At 30.1% G+C, this 23,515-nt stretch overlaps 1 protein-coding gene across 1 annotated transcript in view; it reads left to right on the plus strand.

The window, feature by feature from the left end:
- Positions 1–599: 599 nt before the first annotated feature.
- Positions 600–23,515, plus strand: part of LOC132759678 (sex peptide receptor-related protein 2-like) — a 56,674-nt gene continuing 33,758 nt past the window's right edge. Inside the window, exon 1 of the mRNA XM_060751491.1 lies at positions 600–691. The gene's annotated coding sequence lies outside the window, so the exon portion shown is untranslated. The remainder of the gene's footprint in view (positions 692–23,515) is intronic.

The raw sequence follows: 23,515 nt of genomic DNA on the forward strand, positions 1-23,515 counted from the left end.
TAGGATAAAACAACATTTTCTGTTGATATGTGCACGATGCTAAATGCTTAAGTCGTTTTGAATTTATTTGCAAGAGTTTAAAGTGTTAAAGTTTTTTTTTACGAAGCCGGAAAATACGTTATCAAAATATAACATTATATAAAACATATTCAACTAACTGCTTAATTCTAGAATGTACGCGTTTTAACGCTCTTGCTTGCTACCTCATAGACACGCCTTTTAACGTCAGTATAGCGTTACTTTCAGTAAAATAACTATTCATTATATTAATATATGCATTAAAAGTTGAAAAATTAAAATATGAAAGTAACAACTATGCTTATAGTAATATAATCATCTAACTCATCTAAAAGCGTTTACATAATTGCGAAATTTCAGTGTTTGAAAATTTTTCGACTCCTTCGAAAGAAAAAGAAAAAATGTGTTTTAATTTTTAATTTTACTCAAAGATGTTATATATTTCATCTTTTATATATATGATAAGTAAAATAAAATGTATTCATTTCTTTTTATTTAAAACTAAAACGTAGAAAAGGCTATAAATATTTAACAGAGACATGCTTTTGTAGCTTGCTGTAGATGATATTGGCCATGAATGTAATTGAAAGGAGAGTTTGTTACAATCACTTTGGCAAAACTTCTCCGGACGTTGAACAGTGTTGATGTCCTAATGCGTCACTTTGAATACAAGGTATGTTGTTTTATCCTATCATTGATTTATACAAAAATGAAATATAGCATTAAATGAAATAGTATTAGTAAATGTTTAAAATTTATCAAGAACATTTTGAAAATTATCATATCGTATATTACTTGGACATTGTACTCCTTCTTTAATTTTAAGAGAATGAATGAGACAACATCGTGAACTTACTTCTATTCAAATTTAATCTATTTTCCTGTTTTTTTTTTGAAACCAAGGGCGTGTCAAAATGATATGCTTAAATGAATTAACCGAGAACAATAAATGACGTATTTTGTATCTTTGATGACGTAATCTTGTATCCATAGATATCGCATGATTAGATATATTGGCATCTGGTATTTCCGGCGGTCACTAAACTGTAACTGATTTGACAAGTAGAGATTTTGATGCTAAAGCATCAAGTCGCCGGATAGAAAAATGATTGTATTATCATAAATATAAGAAAATATAAGTTTAATGGTTCAAGTATAAAAATAAGAGGAACAATGAGTTGAGTAATGTTTGCCACTGAGGCTTGTAAGGCAAGTGCTATGCTGGTAATTCTTCTTGTAATTTTACTTTATACATATACTGTTGTACCATACATTGAAATCCGTATAGGTTACTAGTTCAGATTCAGATAATTACCGACAAATAATTACCGATCATGGAATATTTGCAAAGTGACGATGAAAATATAATTTAATTATTACATGAAACAATACAATTTTATTGTAAAAGTGTTGTACATCATTATTATGTGCTATAGAAAAAATATATAATTTAGTTGAAATCAATACACGTATTCCAATCGTTACATACGATATATAAAATTAACGTTTAATTGCCTTTCAGTGCGATAAACTATCAACACATTAAACTATATAGTTTATTATTATTTTTTCTATGTATCTAATACGATTCCGGACCCCTGACGTCATACCGTTTTGGAAACCTGCGTGACGGAAACCGACGGAATATACCGAAATCAACGATTACCATTATATATTTCAATAATGTGCCTCTTAAGCATAACATTATTTTGGGATGTTCAACCTAAACTAAACAATTGAACTTTCTTGTCGAATGTTTGACAGAAAGGGCCAAGTTAAACCCTTTACCAAGAAGAAATTAAGGAAAAGGTTTTGAAAATGTATTTTTAATGTAATGATATAAAGTATGAACCTGATTAATGAAAAATAACTTATGTAATTATCTGTACAAAATTACAATGATTTACGTCTTATCAGTTACCACCATTAACAAGCTACCTGTCTTATCAGCAATCTGTAACTATTAATAGATTTTATAACGATATACAACATATATAAACATGTAGTCACGTGATTCTTACGAAAGACCAGGGAGCATTTGTTTATAATTAGATAAAATAATGTAATATAAAAGGTCTCATAAAAAATAAACAACCAAATGATTCTAAAGTGTCATTTCAAATATCATTCATGATTTATATATTATAAAATAGCAATGCTTGACACACAGAAAAAAGTAAAAGTATCTCTAATATTCAATGACTGATCCTTGGGGATACGTTATTGATTCATTTTATGAAAATTGTAATGTTGCTTTTTAAGACGTCAATATGTGCATATTTCATTCCACTGAGCAAAGTTATCATATGTTTGATTTTTTGTGATTACTGAAAAATAATTGTTGTCTTTATTTGTTCGATGATTGATATGCTTTTATTTTCAGATTTTAAGGGCTTCTCCTACCATAGGTATAATATTAAACTATTACAAATATAGTCGCCGGTTTCTACCGGCGACTAATAAAGACAGGATCTACGTTTTAATGATAAGATTTCTGTCCCTGTCTTTTTATTTGTTGTTGCTTTTTATGTTATTATACGACTTGCCTACGCAAAATGTTTCTATTTGATTAACTGTCTTGTTAGATAACATCTAATTTTTTAACCCTTTGTACAAAATAAGTAAGCATAATGCTTTTTCCTTTTCTTTTATACATGTTATTTCGCTATATATTCAACAACTATTTTCAATTTTATAATAGAACATGTCTTTATATTTGGAAATTAATGTAACACATTTATCTCTTTAAAGAAGCATGAATCTCTCTTGAAAACGTGAACAGGAATCAAATATGTCTGTTATTGAAAGTTATTCGTTTGAAAGACGGTCGGATGCTAGATTCAAAACAACATCAGTTTACTATCAAACAAAATGTATTGTGCATTAGGACTTGTGAACTTTGCATGATTGTTACACTAAAATCTCCTGGTATAATTATACGTTCTGTTCGTGCAATGTGTATTTGATTTCATCTATGTTAGCTATAATAAAGGTTTCGTGCTGTACATGATTGACAACATACACTATACTATTTCACGAGACGTTTCAATTACATTATTTGACATCATGTTGATAAGAAACGCGATTTAATTACAGAGCATATGCAAAGCATTATTACATACGTGGGGTATATAATAAACTTTCTCTCTGATACCGCAGGCAGAATCTTTATTAGAATATTTAAAATTCACTTGCCTATTTCGACAACTTTGTCAAACATAGATTTTACCACCTGGATGAATACCGTGTTTTGTACAGTTACCGATGTTGTAATGAAATGTCACTTAAGTGGGTTTTATTTCAAGGTAAATTTTCAAAGGACATTGTTTTGATAATGGTTTATTAACTAAAATAATGATATGAAATCATGGAGTCTGTTATTCAAAGAAAATATCAACAACAAAATTAATTAGAAGCATGAATCACAACAAAATTACATAAAAATTGCAGACTCGGTTCGATTGTGTATGTATACAAGGGATAATGAAAAAGCGAAACATCCCTTACGTCCTCTAGCACCGGCTTGAGTGGTACTCAATTTTCAACACTTGAAAGTGCTTGAATCAATGAATCTAAACCTCTTTGATTAAAATAAAAGACAAATCAAGAAAACGGTTAACTACTCACAAAGAAACATTCATTATAGGTAGTTAAAACCAACATCCTTTTTAATACTAGCATTAAAATTTGTTTTATGAAATACTTATACTTATGTACATTGATTACTAATAGATTAGATATTGTGTTTATTTTCTAACCACTTTATAATCATTTCTTATAAATTACCAAGCAATATTTATTTAGATGCAATTAATTTTAAAACTGCATTTCTGAAATATATACAGGTTTTATTGAACTATAAATGTGACTGAACGTTTTCTGAAAATTATAAGCAATTACATGTATAATAATTACTCAGAGGAATTTTTTGAAAATAACTCTTTAGTTATCTTTATTTTTTTCATTTGGTTCCCACGATATTCATTTTGGTGGTGATATATTCTTGATCAATAGTTTGTTTCCAGCGATCTTACTTTCCGTTTGAATATCATGTTAATAGATGTTTGGCAGTTTTAGCTTTTGCTGTCATTTTTCTTACTTTATTGCCACTCGTATAAGTGCATTTCTTATTTGTTTTCAAGCATTGTGATTTTCCTGTTTTTGAACATCCTGAGCTGCAATGAAATTCTTGAAAATAGGGCAGAGTATTTTGATTTATTTATTTTCTTTTAGAGATTTATTAGTTTTGAGGCAATAAAAATAATAAAAATATTATGTTTATGTATTTTAAAATCTGGTAAATGGGGAATCCTTCGCATGCAATGAAAACAACAAATAACATGAAATTGAATTTATTTATTTTTTGTTAAAACTAATGGAAGACTATATTACAAATTTGTCTCAAGCGTCGAAAACCATTAAAGCTTTCAACCTGTTTGCCTTTAGATGCAAAGTTAGAAAAAAGAGAAAAAAAGAAAATAATTGTGTTTACAGTTATAATGTGCACAATTGTTGAAATGTTAAAAGTCTATACAATTTCTTTCATGTGTTATTTATAATCTTTGTGCCTGTTCTGCACCAAGGTCTATCAAGCAAACTTCGTTTCCATATATTTTGTAGATATGTATTGTCCTACATTGGATAAAGTTTATATATGCACTCTCATAACCAAGCAGTTATTTTGTAATTAAGAACACATTTTGAATTTCCTTAACGATTGAACGACACAAGAGACATGCTGCTGTAAATATGAAAGGGAAACAAATCTAGAATTTTTGTTAAAAATTTGAGATATAAAAATACAAAACAATTTGCTGAATAAATAAGAATATTTATTACATGAGTATAATGAGTATTATTAACCCGTATGGACTAAATTAACACGCTTGTTGAATAAATTCATCTATTCTGTATCGTTTCGAGCAATAATAACTTTAGTAATAATTCTTGCATTCATTTAAAAATATAAACTGGCCCATAGTTAATAGCTTAATACAAGGCAGAGTAGGGCCGAAAGGAGATTATCAACCGACAGAATGAATAATGACAGCCAGGACTTCAGCCCGAGGGCATTATTCATTTCTGGACCGATTATCAATAATTTGTCGGTTATTGACGTATAAAAAATGGTTTAAATTCACTTTATAAATGTAATAGTAGCAGTATTTTCAATTACTTTCATATTTCTGGCATTGAAATTTCTGTCGGTAAACTCGGTTCAAATACTTTATGACACACTACGAAAATCACAAATACAACAGAAAATATAACAAACAAGACTTTATGACATACTAAGAAAATATAATAGAAAATATAACAAACATGAAAACGTTTGGAAATGCACTATAGGCACTATCTTTTTCATGTTTATTTTCTTCGTTTTCATTAGGCTGCTAGGCTGCTTACTTCACAAATTTCGAAGCGTCAGAATGAAAACTTTAAAGATCAGTATCTTCAAAAATGAAGTTCATGATATTGAAAAAAGCGTGGAATAATTTAAAGAAGTGTCTACAATGTATTTCCGACCGTTTTCATGTTCGTTTGCAATATTCTTCGTTTTCTTTAGGTTGCTAGGCTGTTTGGATGCAACTTCACTTTCTTTAGGCTGTTTAACTGCTAAGCTGCCAACTTCACTAATTTCGAAGTGTCAATGTGAAAAATGTTAAAGTTCGGATATTTATGTGCTATTGATGTATACAGAAAGTAGGACAATCATGCATTTCATTGACGAGTCCCATCAAACACTATTTATATTCTAAAGTATGTAACATGCCGTTTTACAAACTGGTTTATGGTCAGGTTTTATCATCATTTTATCTTTCTTGCTATAATGAAATGGAAACAAACAAATAATTATATTACTCTAGCAAACTTCTTCTGATGCTTTTTCGCAGTTGTGCTTTCAACAAATGTCGCAATTAAGCTATGAGTTTTTCCATAAGAATTTTCATTCATATTTTATGACAATTTCTGTCAGTAAAGATGTGCAATTTATATAACGAGGGTGTAACAAACAATTGGTTTTATAAGTCATTAATCTGACCTTAAGTCTACCTCATGATTCTTCTTGCACTTTCGACAACGTTTGTTTGTTTGTTTCATTTTAGCCTTTTCCCAACAGTATTTCAGTCATATAGGCGGGTAGTTTCCTAACCATCGTTCCTGGAGAGTTACACCAGTACAAGACTACCTTCCTCCGCGCTAAACTACCAAAGCATCTCTCGGTGATCGAACCCACGCCAGAGAGGTAACTGGATAAGAAGTCATCGACTCTAACCCCTCGACTACGGAGGCGGTTCTTCCACAACATAAAAGCAAATATGTTGAAAGCAGCTTAAATTTCTTCCTCGCATGAAATTCATAAATACCTTGTATTTTCATATGAAATTAGAATGTAGTAAAAAAGGGCGTAACTTTGATGGAAAACAATAACAAAAGAATATCGTAAGTAAAACAAAAATTATTCTGAAACATTTCCATGCTATCGGTACCATCTATGATTATTAAAGGACATGGTAAAAGACATGCAAATGTTACTTGGATAATAAATACATTGTAAAATCAGATAATCATCACAGAGTTAATGCGCAGAAAAACATTGTCTCTCAGTTTCTACACTTTACTGACTTTGACTAAAAAAGATTAAAATAGTCTCTGAAGAAATGAGTCTTCAAGTGTTTCTTGAAACTATCAACTGATGAGCATTGTCTGATATTTAATAGAAGATCATTCCAGAGTTTCGGGCCGATTGTACTGAAACTTCTGTCACTGAAAGTTTTACACTTATTAAAAGGCACTTCATAACTGTCAACTGAAAATGATGATGATCTCAGAGAACGTTTTTGAACTTTAGGTGTAAGCAGGTCGGTCAAATAAGTTGGTGCATTTCCAACGTGACAGTTGTACATATATACAAGAATCTTGAATTGTATTCTGGCCTTGATGGGCAGCCAGTGTAGATCGTATAGCGCCTGCTTAGAACTGTCACTTTTCCTACGATTCAATACAAGTTTGGCACACATGTTTTGAATTCGCTGTAGTTTTGCAATATCACAGTTTGAAATACCATACAGAATCACGTTGCAATAGTCTAAGTGAGAAATAACGAGTGAGAGTACAAGAGTTTCTGTTGCATCTTGTGTGAGGAATTTGCGAATATTTTTTATGCGAAAAAAGCTAAACATAGCTGTTCGACACTATCTTGATGTGATGTTTGAAAGTCAGATTTTCGTCCAAATATGCCCCTAAATATCTGATCGTATTTAGTCGTTTGATCTTATCACCACAGATGTTAATTTCATCTTTAGACAGTTTACGCAACTGAGGAGCACTTCCGAAAATTATGTGTTCAGTTTTTGAAGAATTCATTTTTAATTTATTACTGTTCATCCAATCATTTGCTTGTGTTGCGAACTCTTCTAGTTCCGCAATGGATTCGGCCTCGAGAGCGGGTGTAGGTTTGAAACATTTGCTGGCAGTATGATCGTCGGCGAAGCCGTACACGGAGATGGTAGGGGTAACAATGTCAAATATGGTCCCTGCATACGCGAGATAGAGCCACGGCCCTAAACAGCTTCCTTGGGGGACACTGCACGTAAGATCATGCGCTGACGACATTGTATTGTTCACACTTACGCGACAACTCCTGGGTCGCAGGTACGAATTCAACCAGTCGAGTGCAACTCCACAGATACCATACTGACGATTGAGAACGTCGAGAAGGATGTCGTTGGGGATCATTACTTTTTTGGGACGCACTTCTTTACGTTTGTCACTTTTCTTCGCACTTTACTTTTGCTTTGGTCATAATTTATTGGAAAAGATAGCAATCAATTTTTAAACGATAGTATAAATCACTAATTAGTCACTTCTGCTGAAGTTGCACACACATATACACACGCGCACACGCACGCAAGCACGAAAATCGGCATGGTGATACTGTACACAACCTGTCTAAAGAATATCATTTTTGATTGAAAGTTACACCTTGCATCATAAATGAATGAAATGCATAATTTTAAGGAAAAAAGTATATATAAAATTTCATAATTTTTGCAGTAAACAATTTATGGTAAAATGTGTTTAAAATGAAACGATAATACAAACGAAAATACAGGCAAAAACAATAATAAAACAAAGGTACAGACAAGAGCACAATCATGCTTTGCCAATAATTGTTTTATTTTTACTTCGCTGCTACTTTCAAAAAGTAATTAAGAGTGTATTTATTTATAAGTAGAGCAAATGATGTTTAGGAGTTCAAGTATAAAAACGAACGACCGATTTTAAATTAAAGCACGAATAAAAAAATGAGCATTTTGTGTTTTAGCGTTTACGATGTACAATGACTTTTATTATTATAGACGTATTTGCCAACGAAGCCGAAAAATTAAACTGTCATATTTAAAAAAAAAGAAACTATGGAAGCCTTGGAGGTCACTTTTGAGTTTCGACTTTTAGATTAAGTTTACTATTTTCTTATGAAACTCAAAAGTGACCCTCCAAGGCTTCCATAAGAAACACTTTTAATTCATTATTGAGATATACGCTTTTTACGCCTTTCTTTTTTCTTTATAGGCCAGTATACTATTGTTTTTAGTGAAATAACAATGCATAATATTATGAGCATTCTACGGAAGATTGGTGGTGACATTTCACGTTCACGAATTCATGATTTAAAGATTTTAATATTTCATTACTTTAAGAGTGAAATATTAAATTTTGAAATCGTAAATTCGTGGATTCATAGTTTCACGATTTCTCTTTAAAAACCTGAATAAATAAAATAATTAAATCGTGAAATCATGAATTCACGAATTCACGATTTCATTTTTTAAAGTGAAATCGTGAAATAATAAAATCGCGAATTCATGAATGTGCGATTTCATTATTTCACGATTTCACTTGGAAACCTTAATAAATGAAATAATGATATCGTGAATTCACGAATTCATTTTTTAAAGTGAAATCTTGAAATAATGAAATCGCGAAAATGACACTAAACTTGCAGATGTTCAGAAACATTTGAGTCTAATCGATTATCGGTTACAATTAGAGAAAACAACAAAATTACTTTTTCGATTAAAATGAATTAAAGATAGAAATTTTTAATGTACTTACCGTTTAATACTTTTGCTTTGATTATTCACCGTAAATAATTGATTTGTCATTTGTTATGGCGTTTATATATATTTGTTATTAAATTAGGTGAACTGTAGACAGTTTTGAGGTAGAGCGCCTTACCTAGTCAATTAAAGCAGTTTGCTCATATAGCATTGTTGAAACATACCGTAAGATATACATATGTAAAGTTGAAATACTTAAACGAAATACCTTGCGCTGCTTTCGTGGCCGAGTGGTTACGGTCCCGACAGCTATACCCAGTGACGTTGGCTCAAATCCCTATGACACTTCACATTCTTTTGTGAGAAAATTCTGTCCTGCTAGCTTACAGAAGACCAGTGATTCTTCTAACTTGCCGTGTCATGCCTGAAACAAAGTCCAAACATGTGCCTGAGATCTACCTGTACAAGTAAATCTGAAAGGCCGATATGATACCGTTACAATAACGAAAACCCGTTAAAACTCATTTAAAAAAAGATAATCTATTCGTCAAATATCATCTGACAAACTCTGATAATTAGAAAAGAAAAGTACCGATATATACAAGGCACAATAAACATAAGCATTCTTGACTATAGCATCCATATAGTCACCTAAGTGCAGAAACGGAATAATTCCTTCTAAATTTAATAGAAGTGAACCAGTTATTGCACCAAGGTGACGATATTGCAGTAGGTATTTACTTTCTTTTTTTCTTTACCAAATAGACCATTCACAGTATACTTTATTTATAAAAATTAAAATGAGCCGCGTCACGCCAAAACCAACGTAATGCGTTTGCGACCAGCATGGATCCAGACCAGTCTCACAAATCATTGTGTTTAAACTCAAACGTAGAAAAGGCTTTAAATTGAATTGTTTTGTGTTTGAAGGTCTGTAATACAATTAATAATTACATTGAAAGTGTTTCGTATTAGACATCACCAACAACCAAGAATGAATTATATATGTATGTTGTTGGCAAATATGAGATACATGATCTGACATTACATATATTTATAAGATGTTCTAGATAGAACAAAATATAATTATTCATCACATAAATGTTCATAATAAATCACTCAGAACTTTATCAACATTTTTATCTCAAGTTATATTTCACTAAACTATCCAAATGATACCTCTCTATTGTTTTATATTGCAATTTGAAATCCATATGGAAAACATATGCCCATTGGAGACCAATCCGCTTTAAATGTTTAACAAAGCTCGTTGTAGATGATTCAATGACTGACTATTTGCCATGAATGTAATTTAAAGGGATGTTTGTTATTATCACTTTGCCAAAACTTCTTTGGATGTTAAACAGTGTTGATGCCCGAAAGCGCCGTTTTGAATCAAAGGTATGTTATCTTATAAAAGAATTAAAACAAAATGTAAAGTTAAATAGTAAATTTTAGTAGATGGTGTGGTATCTGATGTTGATCTCAATGGAAAACATTGACTGATATATAACGTCATTCAATCTATTTGTTATTTGTCAAATGTATGTTAAAATGTATTGAATGTTAGAAACTGTAATCTTCTAAGCAGAATAATAAATTAATTCATGCTGACTACACAGAGAGCGGCATCTTCTTTATTGTATTACTCTTTTGATACTAATGTTCTGTGAGTCATTGTCTAGGCTTCTCTGTGTTTAATTGAAGGAGAATAAATGAGGTTTAATATCTAATTTGAAAAACGACATCTACATATTTCACTATTATTCAATGAGATTCTCTTAAGTTCAGAGTGGGGAAATAGAATTTGACAACGTTTTCCAAATAAAATGGATCTACATTAATATAACTGATTCGGGTACAAGTGGAAAAGTCTTGCACAACATTCAAAGCAGATGTATGATTGTACGGAATACTATAAAAACCTAAAAATTGTAAACATTGTTACTCAAATTGAAACTATCTCCTCAAAAACTTTTGTTTTAACAATTTGAAAGCATTGATGCGCAATTCGACAAAAGAATATTGACAGGACAACCAATGACGTACTTTGTATCTCCGATGACGTCATCTGGCATCCATAGATATCGCGTGATTAGATACATTCGCATCTCTGGGTTTGCCAGTGGTCACTTACCAGTAACAGCTTTGATATAGTAAGGAAATGTATTGCCATGATAACACGAAAGATAATTAACAATCTTGAAGCTGAATTATTTATTTCAGATGACGATTTATTTTCATGTTCCTCGGATGTAGTGTTCTGTAAAAATAAGATAATAAGATGCTTTCCCCACAATTGCGTTGTTTTTTTTCTTTATTCTAATCTATAATAGGTAAATACCCGGCATTTCTGTTGAGTTATTATCATTAGATTTCGCTTAAATAATTTGCAATTTACATTTTTTATTCGGAGAACAAGCTTTGCAAGCATAGTCTTTTTTCCTTTTCTGTCGAACAAGTTACTACTAAATATTTTAATGCGACAAATGTAATTCGACCGCTTTAGATATGTGATTTTTTGCCCATTTAATCCCGAAACAAAACAATTTTCTACAAATATAACTTGGTATAAGTCGAGCACGATGACGTTTACATTAATCGGTCGTACCATTTTTATATAATAGTTTGTTCAAGTTCTACAATTATTACATTTTGCATTTTTTTGTAATTTTGAAGAATAAAAGTGGAAATAGAAAAGTAAATCTGAGTAGTGTAGTGGTTACAGAGTTCAGATAATGAAGATCTCAGGTTATGGAGTTCAAATTTGCAACTGTTATGGTTTTTACTTTCAGAATATATTTTTATAGAATGTCACGTAACTTTTCATTTTCTCCTTTATAATGTTTTGCACAATTTTAAGTTAAACTTATGACGGTTAAGCAAAAATGTATTTGATGTTTAACTGTCCTTGAACAGATTGAAAAGTATTATCAATCTTACTCTGTTTGAAAGGCCGAATTCTACTCGCCACATTTTTAACAATTTTTGCACATTGTTATAGACTATATATATATTTCTTCCATTGCTCATTTATCTGTTGTCTTATGCTATCCTGTAGAATGCGAATGCGTATATAACTTAATGTTCTCAAACGGTATGTGTGAATGAAATTCACATGAAACTAATATCCAGTTCATTTATAAAAGTAAAATACATCCTACACACACAAAAAAAGAAATGAAAAATGCCTTTTCAGGGATTCGAACCAGGGTCTCCACACATACAGAGCGAACACTCTACCACTACACTATTATGCTAATCGCCTAAAAAAATGAGTGAAAAAAGATTAAAGCGATACATAGCATGCTTATATATATTTAAATAATTAAAACTTTGTGACAAAAATGCCCCCAGGATAATATTTGCAAACAAAGTGTGTGAAAGTTATCTCCCATTTTTAATTTTGAAACGTTCATGCTCTGCAAAAGTAAAAGAATTCTATTATGTACAATGAGTGAAAAGTAGTAAAAAATGTACACTCAAAATTTTCCAATAAATTAAAGATGATCGTTTTAAAATTCCAAAGCGAACTTAAAAAGACGTAAACTGTTAACCCGCTTGGTTTGCGTTACTATTGTTGTATATAAACCAATATAAGACATATTTGAAATAAGCCACCTTATCAATAGCAATAAGAATATGGCATATTGTTTGAGTCTGCCCTTGAATAAAGGGCGGACGACTTGTGTCTGCCCTTTAATAAAAGGGCGGACGACTCTTTGTCCCTTTCTCGTAAGAGAAAGGGAATCTTGTGATGCGTTCATGTGGTCGCACGGTCACTTTCCTTACAACATGTCCTCGATGCGTGTATGTGGTCGCACGGTCGACAATTTCTGATATTAGGCAATGTCTTAAAAAGTCTTTCTGATACGAAACTTTATAGTGCAATGTTTAAATGTTTTTAAAAAGCTGTTTTGGACTATAATAAAGAATTTGAAAGCCTAATTAGGACTTGGTTGTTAATGTTTAGGAGTTTAAAAGCCTAATAAGGACCTTTTCTTGTTGTAAAATCATTGTTAGGGGAGATAAAAATATTACAACATTGTTACTCCCAGTAACAACTTATCATGAGTCTTTACTCATAATTAGGAGAAATAACCTCTAATTATAATTTCGTAACTCTTAATAAGTACATTAAAAAGCCTAACTATGAGACGTAAGGATAACATTTATTGTCAACCAATGAAAAAGGATCTCTACAATGTTTGGGAAAATTAATATAACTTATCATAACATACATGTATAACATATATTTTATTCGACATAAAATATAACTTTAAAAAGAAGAGGCTAAAACGATGAAATATATGCCTTTCATGAAATATGAAAACAAGTCAAGAATAAGTGTAATTCATAAGATAATCTATTAAAAAACAGGTCAAATGCCAGATTCAAAATAACAAAAACATAACATAACAAAAACATAACAGAAATGTAGCCGTCACCTTGACTTGTGAACTTAGCATAATTAAAAAGCTAAACGTCTCCAGGTACCAATATACGTTCTATTCTATGCAATGCGTCTTTGATTTGACATATGCTTGAAATAATAACAGTTTTTTTTGTTGTCTGACAACATATCATATGCTATTGCAGCAGACATTTTAATTTTATTGTCTGCCATCATGCTAATATGTAAATGGTTTTTTTTATTTACATTGCATATGTAAAGCTAATTATAACATACATGGCGCAAATATGAAACATCACGTATATGAAAGATTGAAATATTTGAAAATTAACTTGCCTATTTCAACAATTTTGTCAAACATGGAGTATACCACCTGGCTAAATACTGGAATTATAGTGACTTTGTACTGTTACCAGTGTTGTAGTAATAAATTATAAAGTAAGTTGATTTTTTAACATTGTTTTTATAACGAACGTTTAATTAACTGAAATTAAAGAGATAAAATCAGGAGAGAATCTGTTATTCAACAAAAATTGTACATATCAGAGCACGCAGATCGCTCCACTTTCCAATACTCGTTATCCGTTCTTTCTTGGAGAGCGTCTCAAAAAATGTTGCTGTAACCCTTTCGTATACTATATATAATTGTTTATGTTTAATTGATTTATGTTTATAGTTTATATATGCAATAAAATATAAAAATTTAGGTGTCTTTTTAATGTTAATCAGACACGAGCACAATCTTTAGTTTCTAACATTTCTGCTGTAATACAACTAAAAGCAATACACTTTATAATACAAGCATTTTCTGTTTTAATCATAGGTCCGATTCAAATGAGAACGGTCCTATGACTAATTTGACTCCTACACATGTATAATAAAAATGATACTTGCCCGCCACGTTTAGTCATGAGTTTTAATAAATTAATAATTAGCAACTATTCCCTATATTTGGCAATTTTGGCTCATATAACTCAAATCCCCATTGAGGTATTTCTAAGTGTAGTTTAAAATATTTCTAAGTGTAATTTAAAAGACAAATTAAGAATTCGGTTAACTACTTACCAAGAAACATTACAGGTAGTTAAAACCAACATTCTTTTAATACCGGCATTAAGGAAAATTTATGAAATACTCATACTTATATAGATTGATTATTGATAGACTAGGTATTGTGTTTTATTTTTCTAACCACTTTATAATCATTTCTCATAAATTCCCAGGTGATATCAAACTGAATTCCTATTAAACAGGTTAATTGACCTATAAATATAGATGAACTGTTTTCTAGACTTACGAGTTAATAAAACAATTATTAGAGAAAATTGTGGAAATTCCTCTGTTACTATTATAAGCTTCTTTTTTGTTGTACATGTAACCATGCTCTTTAATTTTGGTACACCAGTATTTTTTAACCAAATATTGCAATACCAGCGAATTTACTTTAGGTTTGATTAGCTTATTTTCCTTTAAAAGATTATTTCTCCTTTCCGATTGAAAAAGCTTATTTTCCTTTCCTGTTGAAAGCTTACTTTTCTTAACGAAACGTGATTATGTGATTACAAGACTTAGTAATTTTTATAGTTTCACGCATAACTGCTGGTTGAGAATGATTTTTAATCATTCAGCTTGAAAAATGTGACATTATGTATTATGTATTATGATGTATGACTTTTATGTCATTTATATGAATGAGCTAAAACATATACGTATTTATTATCGGAATCATACACCGTAACTTAGTATTTCCTTATAAGGAAGTAATCGGAAGTTATGTTTTTGGCGGCAATAGTGCACGAGTTTCTTGTAATTAGTAAAGCGGGCATTCGAGGTTTATTTGTCAAGCCGTTTAGATGTGAAATTTCCGAAAATATTGAAATATTTTCGATCATATTATACAGAAAGTTATGTAAATGTTTCCTACAATTGTTTTCTTTTTCAGGATTATGTACAGCTCAGAGCAAAGTAAACGTGTGTCTTTATACGCAAAAAAAAAAAAAAATAAAAAAAAAATGGACTTTCAAAATTGATGAGGCATATTCATTTAATTCCGTTTTGATTTATTGTGAATTATTATTCCATTTGCATATAATTATGTACATGAAATGAGTTTATTTCAGTGACAAATTAACTGTGTTTTCGTCTATTTATAATTTTCAAAATTCGTTTCCTTTTTCCATTATGACAAAAAAAAATAAAAAAATTTAGACCTCTAAATTTCGGGTTTTACGTCAGGTAGGTTCGAAGGAGCCGCTGGTCTTGAGCCTGGATTAATCCTTCAACAATACCTCCCCCTCCCACGTTGGAGTTAGGGTTGGGTATCCCGCTCGCAGCAACCTGACTTTTCGAACTTTTCCAAAAACTTCTGTTTTTACAAAACTCTATTATTCAGTTATATTGGAAAGTTTATATTTCTTTACCTTTACACGAAGTATTTGGCATTTTTTAACAGATGAATTTGCTTAGTAAATTTATTACTATAAGTCATATGGAAGCTTTTTTGGATTTTTGTCTTAACAAAAATTGATATGTAGATTTATATCCAGAATTTTGTCTTTGTTGGTTGGGAAAATAAACGGTTAGTGTCGACGGCTTACAAATACTCCCTCTAGCCTCTTAAAACTCTGTGTTGTGTTGTTTATTATTTCAAAGGTGTATTATTAAAGAATGTAAATGATTTATGCTCGTTTGAGTGTAACGAATTAGAGCATAAGCTTGATTACTTTGTATGGTTTAAAAACAGTTTTTCCTGAAATTCACATGTGGATTTATAATATAATTGAACTTGTTGAATAAAATAATATTATGCTCGCCAGAGGATCGCATAATATAATTTTATTCAACTCGTTCAACAAATTTTAGTAATTAACTTATACTCATTCAATATCCTCTATTAAGCACTATGGACCAGGAAAGAAAACAACACTAATCGGGTTAACATTTTATAGCCGTCGCAAAGGCATTTGGTTTTAATATAAAAAACAACTGTTAACAAATATTAAAATACATGTATTTTATATCGAATTTACATTAACTGCTTAAGCGATTGAAATTCATATGAGAATATATATATTTTAAACAAGTTGGAGTTCGAACGAGGGAATATCCGTTCAATTGTTCAAAACAAGATACACATGATCAATTGATCCTCCAATGAAAAATAAACAACAGAAAAAGCTTTAAATTAACAAACAATCGAAACACCAATGTGCATTTAATTTTACCTCATTACGAAAGTATCTTATTTGGCATGTCTGACAGCTAACTAGATTATATTATACCAGACGTTTCAATCATAGTTTCCGACACCATGATAATTGGGAAACGCAATTTACAGGCAAAGTGTAAAGCTTATAACAACATACGGGAGATCAATGAAACCACTATGATATGGAGAAATAATAACCTTCTGTGGGATAAAAATTAATTCATTACAAGGATATAAATGTAATGCAGATGATTAGAAAAATGCACATTCTGATGAATAAATACTAGAACACTTTGGTGCAGATTTTTGTCAATGCAATATACAGTGTACTGTAATAACTTTTATGCGCAGTAAATTTGAATTCATTTCAGAGAGCAAAATTAACCTAAATGATATAAGAAAATTGAAAAAATTAAAGGCATATTTCTGCTGTTGGCATTTTTTTGTATTGTTGGCATTTGTATTCATAACGCATGTATTAGTTTATTTCTTTTGTAAAAAAACACGTGTTACCTACAAGTATTGTGATGTTTATTTTTTTTGTGAACAGAATGAGCTGCAATGAGATTCTACACATACATGTATAAGAGAAGCATTTTAATTGATTTATGGAGAGTAGTTTATTATCGGCATTTATTATACAGTTCACTTTGAGAAGCAATAAAAGTTTTCTGTGAATGCACTTTGAATCTGTAATTGTTCTCTCTATTTGACAGCCAAAAGTTTTATGATTACAAAATTTCCTCCAACGCCTGTATCTGTAAAGTATGTAATTCAGATTACATTTCTTTCAAAGAAAAAGAAACTAATGAATTTAGAGTTAAGTAATGCACAAATATTCATAGACACTTAATTTAACACAATTGGTTTAATAACAATAATTAGCGCTAATTTCTTTCCCATTTATAACTGAAAAAGCTATAGAGCATGCGACGAAATGTGGCCATATTTTTGTGAATATTTATTTTACAAGTCTGGTGAAAGTTTCTTTATAATCCCTTAAAACACAAGTTTGTTTTTACTCTAGAAAACTTTTTGAATGTCCATAACAATTTGAACGCCTCGGGAGTCATGCTGCTGTTAGTGTGAAAATAAAAGAAATTAATTGTATAAAAAAAATGAAATATTTAAATAAATTTGGAATATTTAAATACAACACAGTTTGCACATTAAAATAACAATGTCATACTTCACATAGAAGAATGGTTAATGTTTGTAAAATACTTACATAATGTTTTCAATATAGATCTAGGACCGGTATTGAACAGTAACATTCCAAGTTATATTATGCGAGTCTCTGGCGAGCACTATTTCATTTTATTCAACGATTTCAATAAACTCAGTAGAGCTTACACAAATATAATATTCTATTTATAACATACACAATATAAAGAGTGTTTAAAGTCAAATAGAATCATTTTTCAATGACGTGTCTATAGTGTAATGCTTACATTTAGCGCGTCTTTACAATATGTTTGTATAACGCAGATGACATCACGTAAAAATATATGCACGGGCGTGCAATACCGTTTTTAGGTAGCCGCAAAATCGGCACGAAAAGTGCAGAATGATTTTTCTTTGTAATACAAACATGATGCTAAGATAAGAAATAAAAAATGAATTACTTAAAAGGAAAAGAATGGACATTCTTTTTACTTTTTTCAGGTCAAAATTGACACAAAAAAATCTAATATTATATAATAAGTGTGTACTTATTAAACTTTAAAATTGTACTGTTTTGTAAGCCAAAAACTAAAACTATTAACATTCGAAATGAAACTTAGACAACAACCTCCTCAAAATTACTCATAATTAAGACATGATGACGATAAGTGACATTTATTTGATGCTTTGGTATTAATACTTCAAAGCTCTACTCGTAATGAAAACGCATTAGTAAGACACAATTAAAAAAAAAATATCAGTGCAAAATCTATTGATGCAATATGACAATACTCTTGTATATATCTAAAACGTTTGAGTATTAAGCGAAAATAACAACATCTTCCCTCCATTTGAAAAGAAATTTATAATGTTTCATATGCTTGCCCTAAAAAACTAATTTTGTTTTGCATTGATCATTTACCGTAAATAATGATTTGTCATGCAGTATAGCTTTTGTATACTTGATAAAATGTAGCCAAAAATCTTATGAAGTGTTTTTAACGGTAAGCGTGTTGGCCTGAGTATACAATTTGATAAAGTCTTTTATTGCCATGCTAGCCTACAAAAGGTTGATGGTTCTACCAATGTACCGTCTCGTACCTGAAATAAAGAGCAGATGTATGCCGAAATACTACCTCTACATGTAATGCTGGAAAGCCGTCAATTTACATTTACAGTATCAAATGGACGTGAAAACCAACAAAAAGTACAAGAATAATATGTTCTCCAATTTTCGATATATGCCAGGCAAAATAAACATTAGAAATAAGGGGAATACAACCATAGTAGATGCTGTAGATGATATAGTTTCTGAATATTGGCCATGAATGTAATTGAAAGGGGAGTTTGTTACAATAACTTTGGCAAAAATTCTCTGGACGTTAAACAGTGTTGATGTCCTAATGTCCTAAAGCGTCACTTTGAATACTAAGTACAAGGTATGTTGTTTTATCATATCATTGATTTTTACAAAATAAAATATAGCATTAAATGAAAAAGTTTATTTTAGTAAATGTTTAAAATCTATCAAGAACATTTTGAAAATTATCATATCATACATGTATATAACTTTGACGTTTTACTCCTTAACTTTAAGGGAATGAATGCTTTAACTCCGAATTTGAAATAAAATGTTTACAAAATTATATTATTCAAGACGAGTGTTTTCTACTGTTAAGCAATTATTAGGATACAAATGTTTAGATAAACTTATCTTGTGCACAACAACAACAACAACAACAATAAGAACAAAATAAAAACAATAGAAAATGAAAATTTACGATAGGAAACTAGAAAGAAATTAATAACTCTATTACAGTCAACATCATTTATTAATATTTACCAAACGTCTTGTATATATTATACTCCTGATTCAGGAGCAAACTTTATCAGACGAAAATGTCCTACATAGCATTTTAAAGCAATTTACTGTTTTTAATAATTAAAAATGCAACACTGTTGATTTAGATCTACTTATATTCAAATTTAATCTATTACCCTGATTTGTTTTTTTTTCGAAACCAAATGATATGCTTGAAGGAATTGACAGAACAATCAATGACGTATTTTGTATATCTGATGACGTAATCTGGTATCCATAGATATCGCGTGATTAGATATACTGGCATCTGGTATTTCGAGCGGTCACTTAACTGTAATTGATTTGATAAAGACAGGATCTGTGTTATCATGTTAAGATGAAGCTTAATTATGTGTTTCAGATGAGGATTTTTTTCCGGTGTTTGTTATGTAATAATACGACTTCCTTACATTTAATTTTCTGTTTGATTAAAAGTCGTGTGTTAGATAAAGATACCAATTCCTTTTTAATCCTTGTACAAACTAAGCAAGTATAATGCTCTTTTCCTTTCTTTTAAACATGTTATTTCTATTTCATATATTCAACAACTATTTTCAACCAATACAACGTGTCTTTATTACGTTTGGAAAATAATGTATCAAATTTATCTCTTTAAAGAAGTGTAATCTCTCTTGAAAACGTGAACAGAAATCAAGTATGTCTTTTATTTAAAGTTTGAAAACCGGGCGGATGCTAGATTCAAAACAACATCAGTTTACTATCAAACAAAAATGTATTGTACATAAGGACTTTTGAACTTCGCATGATTGTTACACTAAAATCTCCTTGTATAATTATACGTTCTGTTCGTGCAATGTGTATTTGATTTCATCTATGTTAGCTATAATAAAGGTTTCGTGCTGTACATGATTGACAACATACACTATACTATTTCGAGAGACGTTTCAATTACATTATTTGACATCATGTTAATAAGGAACGCGATTTAATTACAGAGCATATGCAAAGCATTATTACATACGTTGGGCATAATAAACTTTCTCTCTGATACCGCAGGCAGAATCTTTACCTACGGGAATGATTTGAATATTCAAAATACACATGCCTATTTCGACAACTTTGTCAAACATTGATTTTACCACCTGGGTGTGTAACGTTCTTGCTGAATACCGTGTTTTTGTACAGTTACCGATGTTGTAATGAAATGTTACGTAAGTGGCTTTTTTTCAAGGCAAATCGTTCAAAGGACATTGTTTTGATAATGGTAAATTAACTAAAATGAATGATATGAAATCATGGAGTCTGTTATTCAAAGAAAACATCAACAACAAAATTAAATTGCAGACTCGGCTCGATTGCGTCTGTATATAAGGGATAATGAAAAGGCGAAACATGCCTCACGCCCCCTAGCACCGGCTTGAGTGGTACATAATTTTCAGAGCGGTACTCAATTTTCAACACTTGAAAGTACTTGAATCAATGAATCTGAACCTCTTTCAAATTGATAAAAATAAAAGACAAATCAAGAAAACGGTTAACTACTCACAAGGAAACATTCATTATAGGTAGTTTAAACCAACATCCTTTTTAATACTAGCATTAAAATTTGTTTTATGAAATACTTATACTTATGTACATGTTCATTGATTACTTATAGATTAAATGTTGTGTTTAGTTTCTAACCATTTTATAATAATTTCTCATAAATTACCAGGTAATATCAATTTAGATGCACTTTATTTTTTTTTAAAACTATATATAAATATATACAGGTTTTATTGAACTATAAATGTGACTGAACGTTTTCTGAAAATGATAATGTATAGTAATTACTCAGAGGATTTTTTTGAAAATAACTCATTAGTTATCTTCTTTTTTTTTCATTTTGTTTCCACGATATAACTTTTGGTGTCGATATATTCTTATTCTGGATCAATAGTTTGTTTTCAGCGATCATACTTTCCGTTTGAATATGGTGCTAAAAGGTGTTTGGTAGTTTTAGCTTTTGCTGTCATTTTTCTTAATGTATGGCCACTCGTATAAGTGTATTTCATATTTGTTTTCCAGCATTGTGATTTCTTTTCCTGTTTTTGAACATACTGAGCTGCAATGAAATTCGTGAAAATAGGGCATTGTACTTTAATTAATTTATGGGATGCATTTTCTTTTAGAGATTTATTAGTTTTGAGGCAATAAAAATATAAAAATATTATGTTTATGCATTTTAACATCTGGTTAATGGGGGATACTTCGCATGCAATGAAAACAACAAATTACTATATACATATATATAGAAAGACATAAAGATAACTACATGCAAAACTGGACTGAATCTCTACGCAATTCATCAAGAGCTTCCCTTTACATTCTTTTTTCAAACTTTGATTTTAAATTGTATCTTGAACAAATTAATATTCAGAATTTTAGAATAGCATTAACAAGATTTAGAGTTTCAGCACATAGGTTATTAATTGAAACAGGGAGATGGCATAAACCAAACAAAATTCCAAGAAATGAAAGAAAATGTATAATATGTAACAAACTCGAGGATGAATACCATTTTTATTAGAATGTACTTTATATTGTGATATAAGAACGAAGTATTTACCAAAGTACTACTGGAAAAGACCAAACATACCTAAATTTATCGAATTAATGTCAAATGAATCGACTACTATAATAAGAAAACTGTCCACTTTTATTTATAAAGCTTTTGAAATCCGTACACCGATTTACTTTTCTTAAAAATATTTTCACTCACACTTTTCTCCTACAACGTCATTTTTACAAGTATATATTAATAATCTGTTTTGTTTAATCATTCAGTACTTAAAAATATACATTTTATATGTAAGTGTAATGCACACGTGTATTTGATTATTAGTTCATGTTATATTATGCAATATTAAGTTTCTTCTAGTAAAACATACATATTTATATGTGATTGTAATGTATTAAATCACAAGTTCAGGTTCTATTGTGAATTATTAAGTTTCTTCCGGTTAGAACATAATGCAATTTATTTTATTTACTTTTTTATTTCTTAGTGTTTAAAAGCTTTATGCATGCAACACAATTAATTCTATTAAGAATTGTTACATAAAATGTGTAATTACATGTCTTTTAGAGACTATTATATGTCATTGTTATATGTCACCATTGACCTATATTAATTATTAAATGATTGATTGTATACCATGACACTCATGGGTTTGTAACCTTTTGTGAATAAAGATTATATATATGTATATATATATATATACTATATACATGAAATTGAATTTATTTACTTTTTGTTAAAACTAATGGAATGCTATATTACAAATTTGTCTCAAGCGTCGAAAACCATTAAAGCTTTCAACCTAAAGAAAATAATTGTGTTTACAGTTATAAACTGCACGATTGTTCAACACAATTGTTAAGAGTCCATACAATTCCTCGCATGTGTTATTTATAATCTTTGCGCCAGTTCTGCACCAATGTCTATCAAGCATACTTTGTTACGTTTCCATATTTTTGTAGATATGTATTGTCCTACATTGGATAAAGTTTATATATGCACTCTCATAACCAAGGGGTTATTTTGTAATTGAGAACACATTTTGAATTTCCTTCACGATTTAACAACACAAGATACATGCTGCTGTAAGTGTGAAAGAGGAAAAAATCTATAATTTATATTGAAAATTTGAGATTTTAAAATACAAAACGATTTGCTGAATTAAATGACTTAACATATAAGAATATTTATTTTATGAGTATAATGAGTATTATGAACCCGTATAGACTAAATTAACACGCTTGTTGAATAAATTCATTTATTC

The sequence above is a fragment of the Ruditapes philippinarum genome, unplaced genomic scaffold (genome assembly GCF_026571515.1).
Source record: "Ruditapes philippinarum isolate M1 unplaced genomic scaffold, ASM2657151v2 ctg4837_1_1_1_1, whole genome shotgun sequence".
NCBI classification, from domain to species: Eukaryota; Metazoa; Mollusca; class Bivalvia; order Venerida; family Veneridae; genus Ruditapes; species Ruditapes philippinarum.